Source organism: Mustela putorius, unplaced genomic scaffold (assembly GCF_011764305.1).
Source record: "Mustela putorius furo isolate JIRA1106 unplaced genomic scaffold, ASM1176430v1.1 tig00003942_pilon_pilon_pilon, whole genome shotgun sequence".
In the NCBI taxonomy this organism is placed as follows: domain Eukaryota; kingdom Metazoa; phylum Chordata; class Mammalia; order Carnivora; family Mustelidae; genus Mustela; species Mustela putorius.
The window spans coordinates 14,954,436-14,960,784 of record NW_025422087.1 but is presented as its reverse complement, the minus strand read 5'-3'; positions in this window follow the sequence as shown (position 1 = coordinate 14,960,784).

Here is a 6,349-nt window from a genome sequence, read left to right as displayed (position 1 = left end):
AGCCCCACATCGGGCTCTCTGCTCAGTAGAGAGCCTGCTTCTTCCTCTCTTTCTGCCTGCCTCTCTGCCTACTTGTGATCTCTCTCTCTCTGTTAAATAAATAAATAAAATCTTAAAAAAAAAAAAAAGGTCACATGCCAGACTCAAGAGCCAGCCAGGCACTCCTGTGTATTGCTTCCTGAGTGAGTTTTGTAGTTTGTTCCTCTTAAGGAATTTTTCTGTTTTATCAAACAATCATTTATTTGCACAAATTTCATAAGATTTCATATTATTTACTTAATGTCTGAGGATCTGTAGTGTGGTCTCTCCTCTTTCATTCCCACAGGTATTTCATGTCTTCTCTCTTGATCTGATTGACTAGAGAAATAAGAATTTATTGATATTTTCAAAGAATCGAACAATGGGTTTCATTTTTTTTTCTATTGTTTCTATATTTTAAGTTGAATTGATTATATTTATTACTTCATTCTTTTTTGGGGGGGTTAATTGCCCCTTTTCCCCCAATTCCTTGAAGTAGAAACTTAGATTATTAGAGATCTTTGTCTAATCTAATAATCAAAAGCTATAAATTTGGGGCGCCTGGGTGGCTCAGTGGGTTAAAGCCTCTGTCTTCGGCTCAGGTCATGATCCCAGGGTCCTGGGATCGAGCCCCACATTGGCTCTCTGCTCAGTGGGGAGCCTGCTTCCTCCTCTCTCTCTGCCTGCCTCTCTGCCTACTTGTGATCTCTGTCTGTCAGATAAAAAAATAAAATCTTTAAAGAAAATAAAAAATAAAAAATAAAAATTAAAAAAATAAAGCTATAAATTTCCCTTTAAACTCCTGTTTTACCTGCACCCCAGAAGTTTGGTATATTGAGTTTTTTGCCTTTCGTTTAAAATATTTTCTAATTTCATGTATGATTTCTTCTTTAATGCATGAGTTATTTAGAAGTACATTATTTCATTTTATGTATTTGGGGATTTCCCAAATGTTTTTCTGTTGTTGATTTCTCTGTGTGTGTGTGTGTTTTGTTGTTGTTGATTTTTGATTTAATTCCATATGGTCAAAGAACGTATTTTGTATGGTTTCAGTTATTTGAATTTACTGAGGCTTATTTTATGTCCCAGAATGTCCCGTCTTGGTGGATGTACACCTGATCACTTGAGTGGAATGTACAGTCTGCTGTTCTTAGGTGGGATGTTCTGTAAGTGTCAAGCAGATAGAGTTGATCGATAGTGGTTTTAAAGCCTTCTCTATCCTTACTGCTTTTATGTCTACTTATTCTATCAATTACCAATAGAGCAGTGATGAGGTCTTCACCTTAAATTGTGGGTCTGTCTGTTTTTGGTAGGTTTTTTGGATCACATTTTGCTTCATATTTTTTTTTTTTTAAGATTATTTATTATGGAGAGAAAGCGAGAGAGCATGAACAGGAGGCAGAGGGAGAGGGAGAGAATCCCCAAGCAGACTCCCTCCTGAGCGCAGAGAGTGACATGGCCTTGATCCCAGGAACCCAGGATCATGACCTACAGCAAAATCAGAGTCAGGTGTTTAACTGACTGAGCCATCCAGGCACCCCTGTTTCCTGTATCTCGAGGCTCTGTACTGGGTGTTTACACACTTGTGATTGTTAGTTCTTAATGGATTGACCCCTTTTTTGTTATGTACAACATACCTCCCTCCTTATCCCTTAGTTATGTATCTTGTTCTGAAGTCTATTTCATCTGGTATTAATATTGCTGCAGCAGCTGTTTATGAAGTGTACAGGTTATATTGTAGTCCATCTTTTACTTTTTTTTTTTTTATTTTAAGAGCATGCACGAGCCGGGGTCGTGGGGGGCAGAGGGAGAGAATCAGTGAAGCAGGCTCCATGGTGAGCGTGCATGTGAGATCACGGCCTGAGCCCAAAGCAAGAGTCGGACGCTTCACTGACAGCCCCGCAGGCACCCCTCACCTTTCTACTTTTAACTCTGCACGTCTTCAGAGTGGGTTTCTCATTGATAGTGTACAGTTGAGTCTTTTTTCGGTCCAGTCAGACATTTATTTTCTCTTACAGGTTGTGTTGAGACAGTTTGCATTTAACGTGAATATCGATAAGACTGTAGTTAGAATCCTGGCTTGCTGTTGTTCTCTTTGTCCCATCTGTTCTTTCGTAGGTTATTTTCCCCCTCTTTTCCGGTATCTTTTAGTGATCCATGCTGTCTGTCCTGTGCATTTCTTCCTTTTTGTGGTATTTTTCGGTTTGTGCAGATTTGCGGTGAGGGTCAGTCAGTGTCCTCGGCTCTCCTGCGTGTCCCCGGCTTTCAGCGCACCCAGGCTACCTTCGGATCCGCTCTGTGAGCTCCCGGGCCGTGTGAGGGTAGCACAGCAGCATGCTTCATGGCTGCCTGAGAGTGTGTTTTTCCCGGGCTGTGCAGGGAAGCGGATTTGCCTCCTTGAGCACCTCAGGGTTTCTGCTTTGTAGGAAGGGCGGGCTCTGGGGAGGCAGGTGGCTTTCTTGCCTTTCCCCAGGGCGGCTGCTGCCCACAGCTGCCCTCCAGGCTCCCGCCCTGGGAAAGGGCTCGTGAATGAGTGGGAGCTCCCCTTCTCTGGGCCCCTCTGCTGTCAGAATGGACACACACTGAGCCCCACTGAGCCTGTTGTAAGAACTCGCTACAATTTTAGCTCATTGCATCTTCCCTGTCTCCGAGGCGCCCACCTCCATCCTTCGTGCTCAGTGTCGTACGCTGCGCTGCGTGGATCACTTCTGCGGACATGGGCTTGCTGCCCTTCCCAGCTCAGCTGACTTGGTTGCTTTGTGATGGCCCTGAGCTGGGCCTGGGGAAGTCACAATACTGAAGATGCATTTCTTCTCAGTGTTAATGTATTTCTTCATCTTAACCATGAGGGAACCTAGATGACATATTTTTAAAAAGATGTATTTATCTTAGGGAGATAGCACGTGTGCCCTGGAAGGGCAGAGGGAGAGGGAAAAAATCTCAAGCGGACTCCCCTCGGGGCTCGATCTCGTGGCCCTGAGATCACGACCTGAGCCAAAACCGAGAGTCGGATGCTTCAGTGACTGATCCCCCCAGGTGTCTCCTCAATGATCTATTTTTAAAAGGCCTTTCTTCTTGGCTTGTTGGGAATTGCTTTGTGTCTTGATCTCATATGCAGGCGTCTTTCATAATAAAGTTCTTTCATCCTGAAAGGACTTCACCTTTTTTCTCTCCAGCCTTAAAATGACCCATTTTGATACCTGCACACTTGATACTGTATTGGTACAGTTGTACCAATCTAGTGATGAGAAAAAAGTTCACTTTTTATTATGCTATAATATACATAACATAAAATATATGAACCACATATAAGTGTCCAGGTTGGTGGCATTAAGGACATTCACACTCTTGTGGCCCTGACCACCACCCCCACCCCATCTCCAGAACTCTTTCCTCTTCCCAAACTTTGTCCCCCTAAACAGTAACTTCTCTGTCCCTTTCCCCTGCCTCTGATAACCAGAATGGAAGAACGGACGCACGGAACGTGGTGTGTCCACACGCAACGGGGTGGTCTTCAGCCTTAAAAAGGAAGGGTAGCCTGCTTTCTATTGCCAGGACTCGGATGGTCTCAGTCCCTCGTATCAGTGGAATTGTACGGTATTTGTCACATTCATTCCTGGGTTTTTTCAGTGGACATCGTGTCTTCCACATCCATTCGTGTTGTAGCAGGGGTCAGAGTCCCCTTCCTGTCGAAGACTGCAGACTACTTCGTCGTGTGTGTTTAAAATCTTTTTTTTTTTTTTTTAATTTATTTGAGAGAGAGACAGTGAGAAAGAGCATGAGTGAGGAGAAAATCAGAGGGAGAAGCAGACTCCCCATTGGAGCTGGGTGCCTGATGCGGGACTCGATCCCAGGATTCCGGGATCATGACCTGAGCCGAAGGCAGTCGTCCAACCAACTGAGCCACCCAGGCGTCCCCGTCGTGTGTGTTTACACACCACTTTGTGTGTCCGTTCTGCCACTTATGGTTATGTGGATTGTGCCTGCCTCTTGCCTGCTGTGAACTTGGGCGTGCAGATATCTCTTTGAGACCCGACTTTCAGATCTCTCGGGCACACATCCCTGAGTTGGATTGCTAGATCACGTGGTACTTCTAGTTTTAGGTGTCTGTGAACTGCCACACCACTCACTGGCGGCCACACCAGTGTACATTCCTACCAGTAATGCACAGGGCTTCCGTTTTTGGGGCGTCTGGGGGGTCTCAGTCGGTGAAGCGTCTGCCTTCAGCTCAGGTCATGATCCCGATGTCCTGGGATCGAGCCCCACATTGGGCCCCCTGCTTAGCGCGGGGAGCCTGCTTCTCCCTCTGCCTCTGCCACTCCCCCTGCGTGTGCACTCTCACTCCCTCTCTCAAATAAATAAAATCTTTTTTTTTAAAGATTTTATTTATTTATTTGACAGATCACAAGTAGACAGAGAGGCAGGCAGAGAGAGAGAGGGAAGCAGGCTCCCTGATAAGCAGAGAGCCCGATGCGGTACTCGGTCCCAGGACCCTGAGATCATGACCTGAGCCGGAGGCAACGGCTTAACCCACTGAGCCACCCAGGCGCCCAAATAAATAAAATCTTAAATAAAAAATTTCTTCTCCCTCTGCCCCTCCCCTCCTGCTCACTTAAAAAAACAGTTCCAGTTTCTCTAACGTCTGTTATGTGTGTGTGTATATATATACACAAACCCACACACACACACGTGTGTGTGAGAAACAGACGTTCTAGTGGATGTGAAGTGGTATCTCGTGGTTGTGGTTTGCATGTCCCTAATGACTAGTGGTGGTGAGCCTCTTCTAGATTTTATTTTTAGAAACCCCTATTCAGATCCTTTGCCCATTTTTTAAGCTGGGGTGTGTGTCTTGTTGAGTTGTAGAGGTTCTTCGTGTGTTGTAGATATCGATCTCTTAATAGAGGGAAGATCACCAAAGGGTTTCTCCCAGTCTGTGGGTCAGACAGATTAGTTTTTGGAAGGCTGCTGCTCTTCTCCCAAGCAGCACAAGTCCGTTTGCTGAACCTTTGAAACAATAAGCTCAGAAGCCAGAGAGCCACCCCGAGGACTTGGGGGTTCTATGGAAAAGGAGCTTCAGAGTCGCAGTGTGGCCAGGACTGCTTTGTCGCTGTCCTTGGAGTGTTTGTAAGCATCTCCTTTGTCATCCAAAGACCTTTATTTGATGACTCTTCCAGGGGCTTCTGCCTTTTTTTTCCTTTTTAAGGTTCTCCTCTCGGCAGATATGCCGAGACCGAGGGCCTCAGCCTGTATTGTACCCACTGTGAGCGTGGCGGCCCAGAGCTCAGCCTGTCCTACAGGAGGCAAGCAGCACCGGCCTGGAGCCTCTGTTGGTTGTCTCTGGGGACAGATGCCCATCCCCAGAAGCCGGCCCTGCCCAGCTGGAGCTGGCCAGGAGAATGGTACAGTCTCCCTGAGAGCACATTCCTCTAGCTCTTGCAGATAATCAAATCTGGATTAAAAGTCCTGTGGCAAACCCTTGCTATCCCATTTATTAATGTTAGGTGAGTCCCGTTCCTGCCCGAGGGGTTGAATACCTCCGTAGAGTCTTGGGGAAATGTTCCTGTCACACAACTGAGCATCCGGTACGCAGACAGATGGCCAATCCCAGGGGCTTGCATGAGACCATGTCTTCTGGCGCAGAGACTGTAGCCGAGTCTGTGGACCACTGTCTGGCTTCATGGACAAGCTGCTGTTGTCTCTCCCTGTCTCCCCGGACAGCACCACCCATCCCCCCGACCCTGTTGCACCTGCTAGCAGCTGTGAGGCTAAGCAGACAGGAGACTGCTCTGGGCTGGGCTTGGGTTTCTTCGCTGGGAAATGGGCGGGTGGGACCAGATGACTGGTCGTGGAGATGTTTGGGACAGCTGTTCTTCCATCCTGGGTTCGCCACATCAGCAACATCCTAGGTGTGATCTGAAGCTGGCGCCCGGACACGGTGGACAGGGAGGGACAGAGGAAAAAGGAACCCACTCCAGATGGGTTGAGTGAGCCCAGGAAATGGGCCTCTGAGGCTTGTCTTGGGGCCTGCAAGATGGTGGATCTCTGCCCACCCGATCCTCGCTGTTCTCAGATCGGCCTCAGCAGGGTTCGGTCCTGTACCCCCTCCCTCCTGATGGTCCCAGCCCCACATCCCTGTCTCAGGGCCATCCTAGGGGCAGCTTCTGGGCAAGGGCAACCAGAACCCACATTCCAAGGACGGGAGGGGCTGAGGAGCATCCGGGAGCTGGGGTCCAGCTGCCGGGTTAGCCAGGACTCACATCCTCACGATGGGTGATGCTTCCCTGTGCAGAGCTGTCCCCTTGTTCCGGCACCCCTCCTACACCCCAAGTTC